Source organism: Gigantopelta aegis, chromosome 4, assembly GCF_016097555.1.
Source record: "Gigantopelta aegis isolate Gae_Host chromosome 4, Gae_host_genome, whole genome shotgun sequence".
In the NCBI taxonomy this organism is placed as follows: Eukaryota; Metazoa; Mollusca; class Gastropoda; order Neomphalida; family Peltospiridae; genus Gigantopelta; species Gigantopelta aegis.
Genome location: NC_054702.1, coordinates 5,189,734 through 5,204,590, shown reverse-complemented (window position 1 = coordinate 5,204,590; position 14,857 = coordinate 5,189,734).

The following is a 14,857-nucleotide window of genomic DNA, read 5'->3' as shown; positions in this document are numbered from 1 at the left end:
ACTAAAAATACAAAATATATTCGATACAAAAATATACATCCTAAAAGCAGATCATAAGGATAAAAAAGAGAAAAAAATGATTGAAAGAAAAGAAAAAAGAAGAAAAGAACTAATACACCAGCAGCACAAACAACAACAGTTTCAGGAAAATGTTTGGTTTACACACGTAGCTAATGGAACAAACAAAACAACTCCCACGAAACAGTTTATTGTGAAAATAAGACAATCTGGCGATGTGCGATTTATATAGGTACGGTAATGAAGAACGAAAATAAGTTTTCAATACGAACTGCGTTCAGAAATAAAAATAGCCATTGTCAAGGTCTCTGAAATTGTCATTAACTCCCAAACGTGATTCGTCGGTTAACTCGTGTATAAGAGAACGTATTACCGTATCCGATTCCATTTACTTTAAACTAGCTTTCACAATTACAGACTTGCTCGAGGTCGGATAAGGCGACGACTGCTATTAATCGTCACATAATAGCGAAACTAAATGAGAGATCAATATAATGTACGTTCACATCTGTGGTTAGCAGTCACTACCAGGAATATCACGAAATGGCCTCTCTGCGTAGCGCTGTGACTGTTAGATACTATCCATCAAATGTATCTAATGAACGAAAGCAAGTTCGATAAGTTTTGTAAAGAACGATTTGTCAGACACATAAGGGCCGAACTGACAAAGCCTGTTTATGTATTACACGTGTATATCTACATACATTTACAATGCTCTTGAGCACCTGTGTTTATGTATTACACGTGTATATCTACACACACTTACAATGCTCTTGAGCACCTGTGTTTATGTATTACACGTGTATATCTACACACACTTACAATGCTCTTGAGCACCTGTGTTTATGTATTACACGTGTATATCTACACACACTTACAATGCTCTTGAGCACCTGTGTTTATGTATTACACGTGTATATCTACACACACTTACAATGCTCTTGAGCACCTGTGTTTATGTATTACACGTGTATATCTACACACACTTACAATGCTCTTGAGCACCTGTGTTTATGTATTACACGTGTATATCTACACACACTTACAATGCTCTTGAGCACCTGTGTTTTTGTATTACACGTGTATATCTACACACACTTACAATGCTCTTGAGCACCTGTGTTTATGTATTACACGTGTACATCTACACACACTTACAATGCTCTTGAGCACCTGTGTTTATGTATTACACGTGTACATCTACACACACTTACAATGCTCTTGAGCACCTGTGTTTAAGAAAAACAGGCTTCATAAATTTGTCCCATGGTCTCTAACGGACACGGGGGTGGGACGTAGCCTAGTGGTAAAGTGTTCGCTTGATGTGCGGTTGTTCTAGGATCGATCCCTGTCAGTGGGCCTGTTGGGCTATTTCTCGTATTAGCCGGTGCACCACGAGTCACTGATATACCAAATGCCTTGATATGTGCTACCCTGTCTGTGGGATGGTTCATATAAAAGATCACTTGCTACTAATGGAAAAATGTAGCGGGTTTTCTCTCTAAGACTATAAGTCAAAATTACCAAATGTTTGACATTCAATAGCCGATGATTAATAAATTAGTATGCTCTAGTGGTGTCGTTAAACAAAATAAACAAACTAACGGACACGAGTGTAATATTGAGTTTCTTACATATCTTTAAAACTAGTTTAATCGAAATTAAAATGTTTTCCCAGCTTATTTCATGCACGGTTAATACGAGATTCGGTAGATCTGTTCAGTTCATTGGTCGGTGTGGGTTTGACTTTTGCGTCATAACCAATCAGATAACGTAAAATCGATCCGCCATACGTGTGATAGCACTATGCGATATATAAAACAATCACATCGTGGTCTCCCCAACGGGTTTGTAAGAAAATAACACCCCAGTGTCATAGTTCAAAGTGCCGCCATATTTGAACACATGATTAAATACAACCATTCGTACAAGGGACAGCACCTTTCGGCCTTAAGAAATGTTTCTCCAGGCCAGTGGTTATAAATTATTGGGATATGCTCAGCTGCAGAATTAAGGTACTCAATGACTTCCTGTTAAATCAGAAATGACCTCTCATTTTTTTTCTATTAATTTTAAAGGTGACGTGTTGTAGTATTTATATATTTTGTGTGCGATGTATAGTACTAGTGGTAGGGATTGAGTCTCGTAGATGATATACTGGTTTATTATTTTTTAAAAATGCATTACAAGCTACTAGCTATATTGACAAGTTCTCATTGATTGGTCCCCAGTGTCTGGTGGGGGTCTCGTCATGTTGTGGGTGGCGACGTCGTTTTATGCAGAGTCGCAAACATCATGGGTCATTTATTTCCCACAGCGGGATTACATGTCATTATGTCTTGATACTTATTTATTAATCGCATCCATATGTAACTGAAACCAAGGGACGTTTGTCAGCTCCATTACTTTACTGATTACACCTCTCGTCGACGTATCACTATTCCAACCTCATTTCTCATCAGGCTGCCAAGGGCTCATAGCGTTACAAATGTTTATTAAATTTGCTATTAGATATATACTACTATGTTACCGTTACATTGCTGTCTGTGGGATTTCGTTTTGTGGCACATACCTTAGCAAATGACTATGCATTAAATGTAGTGTATCACCATTCTTCATCATCAGTCAGTTAGCATCAACTACGGGAGCAACACACAAGGACACCTACAACTCGTGGTTTCGTTTATTTGATTTTGTTTTGTTTTGTCTGTTTTGTGTTGTTGTTGTTGTTGTTTTTTTGTGTGTTTTTTGTTGTGTTTTTTTTTTGGGGGGGAGGGGGGGGGTTCTTTTGGTGTTTTGTGTGTATATTTTCTGGTGTTTTATGTCGTTTTTTTGTTTGTTTTTATGTTTTGTTATCTAGGTTTTTGTTTGTTTATTTTTGTTTGTTGTTGTTTTTGTGTGTGTGTTTGTTTGTTTTGTGTGTGTGTGTGTGTGGGGGGGGGGGGGGGTTGGCAACGGATATTGTGAACACCGTACAAATACAACGGAACTAGAAATATAATGCCTCAAATATCGCATGACAATAATTGAGAAGAGAAACTTGGCTGATCTATTGCTCATGATTAGCTGTTTCCTGATACTGGACAAACAAGATAAATGCTAACACTCGATACAATTTGAGCAGGTTTTATTATATTTTGTTCCGTGAAAGTAATTATCTTGGCGACTCAGCGTTTCAAACAATTATTGTCATGCGATATTCGAGGCTTAAGAAAGAACCGGCAACGTAATCAAAGAAAATGTTTGATGCATTGTGCGTACATAAAATAAAATCAGATGAAATCATTACTTCGACGATGCTTCAACGTGCAATAACTGAAATGAGAAAAAAAACCCACCGCAAAAACTTCCATATTTTTAGATTTAATTAAAATTTTAACCCAGAATTGTTTTGAACTGAATCGTAATATTAAAAACACAATTCATATATCCAATCTGAATCGTAATATATATTAAAAACGAACGTTGGTGCTTCAAAACGTTAGTGTTCAATTGATCTAATATATTGTTTGATCCCGGTTTGACGTTTTAAAACAGTATTGGGTAATTTTATCAAGATATCTTCACAATTGTGAATTGTTTTATTTTTTTATAAACATATATTCCTTTTTACGTGTCAAGGAGCACGTTAATGTTACAAAGAAGCATAGTATAATTAGACACATCCTCAATCAGCCGAACATTGAAAACTAGTATCTCATTCAGTGTTGTGATTCTCGACGAGCTAAACTTGACGTGAACAACGCCTACGGCTTTAGTCTTTATACTATACACGTGCACGATGCACGGACGTCTGTTCTTATTAAAGGAGAAATCTCGAAGGTACATATTCACCAAAAATATGTATTAATGTTTATTACCCCAGCGGTCACTTATAACGAGGAATATATTTTTCATATTTTGTCAGTGATAAATATTCTGCATTGGACGATTTGATGCTTATAAACCAATGGCCTTGTCGCTACTAAATATGACGTCGTTACATTTTGGCAAACAAAAAATGGACATACATTTAATAATAACTCGTATATTATTCTCTATGTCTTGAGAAATATAAATATACCTCAGACTGCATGCCCACACAATATTACATTAAATGATTCTATGTACTGTTAGGTTTACATTTACATTATTTTAAAGTACACAAATGGCGACCGACAGTTTAAATCATCACGTCACAGTTTGAATTTGAATTGCTATCTTAATATTGACAGATAACTGACTGTTATAATGGATACTCCAGACTAGCAACTGGACAGTCGTAAAAGTAGTGAGAGCGGATAGTTTGCTAACTCCATCGTGACAGTTGGTAGCGTGAGACTAGCATTATGTGTACTTCATATTTGTGGTAAAATCGAGAAAAACGCCCGTTACGCCAAGTGGCAACGCACTTACCATTATTCGTCGAGTTAATTATGCAAACATTATGTATGTGATCGATTAATTTGCAGTTATTTATCACATTATTTAAAACGTGTACAAATAGTGAAATATGACGCTTTCAACCTTGACAATGTACCTTTAAACCTTGAACGAACGTTTTGAATCACGCTCGATAAATGTGTCGCGTCATATCTGTTGTAACACACTCGTTGTCGTTGACAGAAAACAAGGCGAGGTCAAGGTTCAGGAATTTATTCCCAGGCGGAACCAGAACGTATAAAACAATTATACACACGACTCTACAAAATAAAAAAATAATACATTAGTAATCACGAATATCACATCTACAACATTATGTTATTTATACTTATATTCATTCATTAATACATTCAGATTTTCATCATACTTCAATTTAAAAGCATATAAAAATATAATCAAGACTAAATAAGAAATTAAGACGTGTAGAAATACAATGCATATTCAATCGTTCACAAAATAATATGCATGATAAATATATCTAGTAAACTATAACTAATAATGAGTAAATGAACATGTATTAAAGTAATTTAGAAGTTTCATTTTAATCACATAACTAAAGTAGTAATGAGTAAAATGTATTTAATTAAAACTAGTTATTTTAATCATAGTTAAATATAACATCTCATTTTAATTACAACTAAAGTATTATTCTGTATTGGTACAATAGCTTATAAAGTGTTATTTATTTATAGGTTTCGATGTGACAGTTTCGTATTTCTGTGAGACTCATCGCCCACAGCGAAGGTGTTTAGTTGTTTTATTGTTTAAATCATGTGCACGAGCGTAATGGCCTGCGCTCGTTTCACTTGCAGCGATTTCTATTATATTGTCTGTTTTTTTAAATATGTGTTTATCATGCATATTAGTTTGTGAACGATTGAATATGCATTGTATTTCTACACGTCTTAATTTCTTATTTATAGTCTTGATTATATTTTTATATGCTTTTAAATTGAAGTATGATGAAAATCTGAATGTATTAATGAACGAATATAAGTATAAATAACATAATGTTGTAGATGTGATATTCGTGATTACTAATGTATTATTTTTTATTTTGTAGAGTCGTGTGTATAATTGTTTTATACGTTCTGTTTTCGCCTGGGAATAAATTCCTGAACCTTGACCCCTCCTTGTTTTCTGTCAACGACAACGAGTGTGTTACAATGGAGCCGACGTAGGGACCCATGCGTTCGTGAACTTGCACGTGCTGGATCGGAGATATTCTTGTATGTGTGACATTCCTTTCTTTGGTGTTTTTACTTTTGTGGAGGAACATTGACTTTAGAGAATTGTGAACTGTGACGTTAGTGTTTATTTGTTGTGATTTTATTCTGTTTTCATGATGTATGGAATATATGTGAGTATGTAATTTATTTAGTAGCTACTGTGAAAATATCTTATGATATACCGTATATATTTTTTAAATGTTTTTCTTCTCGCCATGGTGATTGATAGATTGTGAACAAAACCAGCTGGTGTATTTTTTCCCTGTGATTGTTTTTCATTTTTCATTACTTGTCATGTTCAGTTATTGTTAACTAGCTGTAATAATTATTCAGTTAATAACTCAGATTAATTTTTTCTGGTACCAGTGTATTCTGTATACATTGAGTAGGTGGGTTTTTTTTACTTGTTTTATGAAGCTTCTGTGCTTTAAAATTTAATGATTTATTGAGTTCGATTTTTTTTTTTTTTTTTTTTTTTTTTTTTTGCAGGGTTTTTAATTTATTTTTCCCTTTGCCATTCCAATAATTTGTTTACTTCGTCTTGATTTTGGCTTTGCCTTTATTGACCTTAATAATAATTTTTTAATTTTTTAATGTTTATTTTGTTGTGGTCTTGACTTGGAGCTGTGGTTGACTTTGATAAATTTCTGGTAGCTCTTGTCTGTTACCGGCCTCGGTGGCGTCGTGATTAGGCCATCGGTCTACAGGCTGGTAGGTACTGGGTTCGGATCCCAGTCGAGGCATGGGATTTTTAATCCAGATACCGACTCCAAACCCTGAGTGAGTGCTCCGCAAGGCTCAATGGGTAGGTGTAAACCACTTGCACCGACCAGTGATCCATAACTGGTTCAACAAAGGCCATGGTTTGTGCTATCCTGCCTGTGGGAAGCGCAAATAAAAGATCCTTAGCTGCTAATCGGAAAGAGTAGCCCATGTAGTAGCGACAGCGGGTTTTCTCTCAAAATCTGTGTGGTCCTTAACCATATGTCTGACGCCATATAACCATAAATAAAATGTGTTGAGTGCGCCGTTAAATAAATTTTAAATTAATTAAATCTTAAATCTTAATCAAATTTTAAGAATTTAATAGCAAAAGGTTTACATTAGTTTATTCAATTTAAAAGTTGATTGTTAAACTTTAAATTAAATTTAACTTAGATGAGTACAACTTAGGTAATAAATTGAATTTTGCACTTGTTTTGGTGTTTTCACTTAACAGACACTGCAGATACACTTGCATTTATTTCATGTACCCATACATCATTTCCCTTTTCAGCTCTTAGTTCTTAGTTTCTTTGGGGTTATACATACATATATACACATAAACACACAGTAAATGTTTTATTTCAGGTTGTGCTTATGATTGTGTGTCATTTATTTTAGTAGACACTGAATGCAAACCTTTGCTTTATATTGATGTTTGTCATAGGTTTGCTGGATTAGGTGTACTTATTTGTTCACCTTTGTATCACTTTCATGTGAAAGTGGAATTGTTTTGCCCAGTGTTGTACATGGGTAATGCTTATATGTAGTGTATCAATTTCTCCTTTATCATACATGAAAGGTTACTGAGCTGATATTACTTGTTTATATTTCAGCTTTGATTTACCTTTGTTTTCTTTTCAGATTCAGTGACTAATTTTATTTTATTGTATTTGATTGGTTTTCAGGATGGCAGAAGAGAAACCTGGAGATGTTCTTTCAGATGAGGAATCATCTGATGGCATTTCTTTGGTGGAGATTACCAAGTTACTTAACACTTTTTGTAAACTTGGAGTCAAACCCAAAGTGGATAGTCCAGAGGCTGTGTCATATGCACAATCGTTGGGTGAATTACCACCACCACCAACACCAAACTCAGCTGTTAGTACAATTGAAATTAGTCAACCTCCCAGGGTCTTTTTCTTTTCAGGTGACAGCTGTGCTAAAACTGGTCTTTCTTTTGATGCTTGGTTGTACGAGGTGGAATGTCTTCTAAGGGACAAGAAGCTTTCTACCGATGTTATTACTCAAGCTGTTCGTCGTTCCTTAAAGGGCGATGCAGCGAGAGTTGCAACGCGTCTGGGTTCAGACGCTAGCCTTCATCAGCTGATCCATAAACTGAAAAGTATATATGGTTCTGTTGAGGAGGGTGAGGCGCTACTTGCCGACTTCTATAGTGCACAACAGGACGAGGATGAAACCGTTTCTTCTTGGGGTTGTAGGGTAAAAGACTTGTTTTACAGGGCTTTCAAGACCAGCGCACAGCAGATGGACTCTAACCACACGTTGCGTACCTGGTTCTGGGGTGGTCTACAGCAGTGGCTTAAAGACTGCAGTGGCCATATTTTTGACAAAACCCATGACTTTGATAAGTTAAGGGTGGAGTTGAGACGTGTGGAACAGAGCCATTTTGTTCATACAGAGAAACGACAGTCGTCCAAGAAGCCTGTTCCTGCTAAGAGAACATCATTATCTGTAGCTGCCAAACCGCTGCCGGAAGTCCCATACGAGGTGGGAACTGGAGGGATGAAGAAATTGGAGACTATGCTTTAGCAACTTTCTTCTAGGTTTGACAAGTTAGAGAGCCAGTTACAAGACCGATCCACCCAGAGTAGTGCTCTACAGGGTCAACAGCGATCAACATTTAGGTCTACTCCTTCTACATTCCTGAATATAAGACCAGCCTCAAGTAATACTGTTCCTGAGAGGAATCAGAACCGCTGGAGAGAGATTCGTTGTTGGAACTGTGGTCAGACAGGACACATCGCCAGAGAATGTAGGAATCAGTCTGCTAATTTAAACTGAGTAACACTTTTGTTGAGGAGCAAACAAAAGTAAAGGAAGATAAAAGCTCCACAGTATTTCCTAATTCCATTCCAGCTGGACTTATAGGTAATGCTAATGAGGTGTTAGTAAATGTTGGTGGCCGCTTGTGTACTGCCTTGTTGGATACCGGGTCCACTGTGTCTACCATCAGTGAAAGTTTTTATTTTGATTATTTAAGTGATGAAGCAATTCAACCACTTACTAATCTTTTAAATATTGAGTGTGCTGATGGTCAGGCATTGCCTTATCGTGGGTATGTTGAAACCTCTTTAGAATTAAAGGGTTTGGCAAATTCACCTAGGTTCTGTTTATTTTTAGTGGTACCCGACAGCAGTTACAATGCCACAGTTCCAGTGTCACTGGGCACCAATGTTTTAACTCCTGCATTGAAAAGTAAAGTGTGTTTTATTTAACGACGCCACTAGAACACATTGATTTTTTTTATCTTATCATCGGCTATTGGACGTCAAACATATGGTCAGTCTGACACTGTTTTTTAGAGGAAACCCGCTGTCGCCACATAGGCTACTCTTTTACGACAGACAGCAAGGGATCTTTTATTTGCTCTTCCCACATGCAGGATAGCACAAACCATGGAATTTGTTGAACCAGTTATGGATCACTGGTCGGTGCAAGTGGTTTACACCTACCCATTGAGCCTTAGGGAGCACTCACTCAGGGTTTGGAGTCGGTATCTGGATTAAAAATCCCATGCCTCGACTGGGATCCGAACCCAGTACCTACCAGCCTGTAGACCGATGGCCTAACCACGACGCCACCGAGGCCGGTTCCTGCAATGAATGAATGTAGACAGAGGTATGGTGATAGGTTCTTGCAGATAGCAGACTTACGTACTCCCTGGTGTCTTGCCTTCAGGAGTATCGTATTGCAGGATAAGGGTTTGACAAGAAGTAACGGTAGATTGGGAATGATTAGGAGTGTTCAGGCAAACAGTATCTTCATAGCTCCCAATTCTATGGTTACTGTTACAGGTTACATTGAAAAGAAGATACCTCATTGTGATACGTACGCCATGATGGTGGCAACTGGAGATGTGTACAAGCAGACCTGGAGGTAACACCCGCTGTATTCGGGTATCAGCTTGGCTCTAATTCCACTGTGAATGTGAGATTATCCAATGTTACTACGCGGACAGTTGTTGTTCCTCCCAGAGCTCTGTTGTGTGAGATCCAGGAAGTAACATTAGCGGATATATCATCAGAAAACAATACAGGTATGGACTGGCTGCTGCAGAAGATTCCTTCAGAGTGTCTAACTGAAGAACAGTTACAGATGGGTGTCAACTTGATACAGAAATATCAATACATCTTTTCTTCAGGTGACTTTGATATAGGGCATTGCACCAAGGTTCAACATCGGATTGAAGTAACCAATCCAATACCCATCAAACAGAGACATCGCCGCATTCCGCCAATGTACCATGAGGTAAAGCAACATTTAAAACAGCTTTTGTTGAGTGGAATAATACGCAAGTCTCACAGTCCTTGGGCCTCTCCAGTGGTAATTGCCAGGAAGCAGGATGGTTCTCTGCGTATGTGTGTCGATTACCGACAGTTGAATTCACGAACAGTCAAGGATTCTTATGCCCTGCCCAGGACAGAGGAAATCTTTGATTGTCTCGCTGGTTCAAAGTTCTTCTCGGTAGTTGACATGAAAAGTGGTTATCATCAGGTAGAGATAGTAGAGGAACATAAACCCAGGACAGCATTTACTGTAGGACCCTTCGCTTCTATGATTATAACCAGATGGGTTTTGGCTTGACTAACAGTCCTGCCACTTACCAGCGACTCGTGGAAGAATGCCTTGGGGATCTGCACCTGCAGCAGTGCTGTATATTTATTGATGACTTGATAGTTTTCTCATCAACATTGGAGGAACACCTTCACAGATTGGAGTTAGTTTTCCAACGGCTTAGGGACTACAATCTTAAGTTAGCACCTAAGAAATGTAGTTTCTTTCAGGATCAGGTCAAGTACCTGGGCCATATCGTGTCTGCAGATGGAGTCAAGGTGGATCCGGATAAGGTAGAGAAGATCGTCAACTGGCCTGCACCTACAAATCCAGAGGAGCTACAACGTGTTCTCGGTTTCTTGGGATATTACAGGAAGTATATTGCCGATTTCTCCACGATAGCACGTCCACTCACTGTGCTTCTTCCACCAACCAGAATTAAGTCTAAGTCTAGGAAAGGATCGTCTGGAGTGGAATGGATGTGGGGAACAGATCAGCAGAATGCTTTCGATCAGCTGAAGCATGCTTTGACGTCACCTCCCATATTGGCATATACAGATTATTCTCTTCCGTTTGAGCTGCATACAGATGCCAGTATTGCTGGACTTGGGGCAGTGCTGTACCAAGAATAGGATGGAGCAAAGAGGGTGATAGCTTATGCCAGCCGTGGTCTTTCCAAGACTGAGCCTAATTATCCTGCTCATAAACTTGAGTTTTTAGCTCTAAAGTGGGCAGTAACTGAAAAGTTCAGTGATTATTTGTATGGTCACAAGTTTGTTGTGTATAAAGATAACAACCCTCTCACGTATGTTCTAACAACCGCTAAGTTGGATGCTACGGGACATAGGTGGTTGCCATCTTTAGCATCCTATGATTTTAACATTCTTTACAGATCAGGAAAGTGTAAAGCTAATGCCGACGCTCTATCTCGTCTTCCAGAAAACGGAACTGATGATCAACGACCGACTATTACTGCAGAGTCCATTAAGGCGATTTCAACAGCATGCCAGGTTCCAAATTATGTGGAAAGTCTGTGTATGTCAGCTGATGTCATCGATTACAACGATGATGATGGTGCTTCAATCAGTAACATGACGTCCAGGGATTGGAGACATCATCAAACCAATGATACAGTGATTGAGCCATTCCTGAGAAATCTGTCTCAAGGTAAAAGACCATCCATTGATGCTCTTCCTCATTGTCCAGAGGCCATGTCTTTGTACAGGGAGTTCGACCATTTAAAACTGCAACGAGGAGTCCTTTATCGCTCTACAACAGTGAATGGGGAGCAGAAGATGCAGTTGGTACTTCCTGTAAAGTTTCGTGCCACAGCCCTTAGAGGTCTTCATGATGATGTTGGACACATGGGTCGAGAGAGGGCACTTACTCTTTTAAAGCACAGATTCTACTGGCCTGCCATGAACAAAAGTGTTGACGAGTGGATCAAAGCCTGCGACAGATGTCTTCGTCGTAAGGGACAAGCCAACATCAGAGCACCATTAGTCAACCACTTGAGTTAGTATGTCTGTATTTTTTAACTCTAGAAACATCTAAAGGTGGCTTACAAAACATACTGGTTATAACGGATCATTTTATCCGTTATGCTCAGGCCATAGCTACGAGGAACCAAACTGTTAGGACAACTGCAGAGGTTTTATTTAACCATTTTATTGTTCATTATGGTTTTCCTCTGCGTTTGCATTCCGACCAGGGTGCACATTTTGAAAGTAAACTTTTGAAGGCATTATGCTCTATTTCAGGCATACAGAAGTCCGGGACTACGCCATATCACCCAAATGAGTAATGGAATGACTGAGCGATTTAACAGGACGCTGTTGAACATGCTTGGTACCCTGGATCCTGTTGAGAAGGTTGACTGGAAAAGTCACGTAGCTCCGTTGGTTCATGCTTACAATTGTACTAGGCATAAGTCTACGGGCTATTCTCCATTTTCTCTTATGTTTGGCAGGAATCCACGACTACCGGTGGATGTTGCTCTAGGTTTAGAACCAAAACAGGACAAGCAAAGCCTGCATGACTATGATTCAGCTTTACGTCAGAAGATACAGGAGTCCTACAACTTGGCTTCTAAGGCAGCTGAAGACAGTAGGAAATGCCAAAAGAGGAACTACGACGTCAAAGTTCGAGGGTCTATCCTACAGTCGGGCGACAGAGTTTTGGTTCGAACATTGGCATTTGATGGGAAACACAAGATTGCTGATAGATGGGAAGAAGATCCTTACGTCATTCGTGACCAACCAAATAAGGATGTACCAGTGTTCGTGGTACGAAAGGAGAATGGGCAGGGAAGAAGTAGAACACTGCACAGGAATATTCTGTTGCCCATTGGATCCCTTCCCATTGATTTGCATGACCAGGATATGCCACAACCACCAAGACCAAGACCAAGACCAAGATCAAGACGTCTTCCTGCAAAGAGAGTACCTTCGCCAGAGTTTCACGACGATTCAGACTTGTCGGATCAAGAGCTTGATCTTGATGTGGACTCTGTTGTGTTGGTAAGAGATGCTATGATCCCAGAACCTACATATGCCACCCACACGTTGCTGACACAGATTCTGTAGGTGCCATGGATCCAGTCAGTGCTTCTACACCAGGACGCTCAATTGAGACGTCTGTTGGAACAGGCCATGAAGGATCAGCTATGGAGGAGGTGGCAGGTACGTTGGACTTCGTTTCTTCGCCGGAGTCTGAAGACCATTTTGGTATTCCAGTGCCGGTTCCACGGAGGTCTACACGGGTCAGACATCCACCTAGGTGGATAATTCAAGGGGATCACGCCATGGCCCGTGCTATTGGGTGTGACTGGAAGGAACGGGTCAGTATTCTTACTGATATGGCTTCTAGCAAGTTGTTTGATCACATGCCAGCCGATGCAGTGAATGCTATGATTCAGATCGTCACAAGTTCCTTTAAGCCATAATGTAAATGTCGGGACGCCATTTTTTAACTGGGGGGGGGGGGGGGGGGGGGGGGGGGGGGGGGGGGGGGGGGGGGGGGGGGGGGGAGAGTATGTAACGGGGAGTAAATATTTGTAATTAGTTTATTTTAATATTTAATGTATATGTATTTTATTTCAGTTTTCTAGGTTACGATATTCTGTTGAGAATATCGTATTTCGTTTGGACAACGCCCTAGCTTGTTATCAGCCAATAGCCAGTGATATGGTTTAATTTTATCACGTGTTGTTTCATGTAACGTCCGTGCAACATTCACATGCACACACAACACCATAAGATTTTCATTAAGAGGGGTCTGGGTTTTTCCCCCGATTCATTGAACACAGAACAGGTTTGAATAATATGCATGTATTGGTGGTTTTAAGTTGGCACATTATTATAAATTGTATAAATATATCTAGTAAACTATAACTAATAATGAATAAATGAACGTGTATTAAAGTAATTTAGAAGTTTCATTTTAATCACATAACTAAAGTAGTAATGAGTAAAAAGTATTTAATTAAAACTAGTTATTTTAATCATAGTTAAATATAACATCTCATTTTAATTACAACTAAAGTATTATTCTGTATTGGTACAATAGCTTATGAAGTGTTATTTATTTATAGGTTTCGATGTGACAGTTTCGTATTTCTGTGAGACTCATCGCCCACAGCGAAGGTGTGTAGTTGTTTTATTGTTTAAATCATGTGCGGTGCGTGTGTAGCACGAGCGTAATGACCTGCGCTCGTTTCACTTGTAGCGATTTCTATTATATTGTCTGTTTTGGAAATATGTGTTTATCATGCATATTAGTTTGTGAACGATTGAATATGCATTGTATTTCTACATTTATTATTTATAGTCTTGATTATATTTTTATATGCTTTTAAACTGAAGTATGATGAAAATGTGAATGTATTAATGAACGAATAGAAGTATAAATAACATATTGTTGTAGATGTGATATTCGTGATTACTAATGTATTATGTTTTATTTTTGTAGAGTCGTATGTATAATTGTTTTATAAGTTCTGGTTCCGCATGGGAATAAATTCCTGAACCTTGACCTCGCCTTGTTTTCTGTCAACGAAAACGAGTGTGTTACATATTTATTCAGTTTAGTGGATTCGCATTCGAAACAATGCGTTCTTCAAATGCAGTGAAGAAAACATTCCATCGACTGACGAAGGAGCAATAATCAGAACAAATTTGCATTCATTTGATCGCTCAGCAGACAGCTCTATATCAGGTAACGTCTAACCGGATCAACGTCCGAACTGTCCCCAAATTTCAAATAGTGCATTGCCTGCCATAGGCGAGACACGAGCCAATAATTATATTATCCTATAATGTCGATTATTTTATACATACATTGATGTAACCTGATTTAGGACGAACAAAGGTCGCAGGCTCTCTTTTAAAAATTTTTTTTATCCAAAACGTGTTTAAGCCATTTGTCGCTCCGAAGTTCAGGATAGAATCCAAATGATTCCATCACATTTTTTTTTTTTACAAAATATATCTTTTCTAGTTTACTTCAGATGATTGCACTCCACCAAAATGATTCTCACTATCAGAGTACACTGACTTTGCTCACACTGAGGTGACGGATTCTTTTTCATAATAACTGAATGTGTCATAGTTAGAGGTGAATGGGATTGT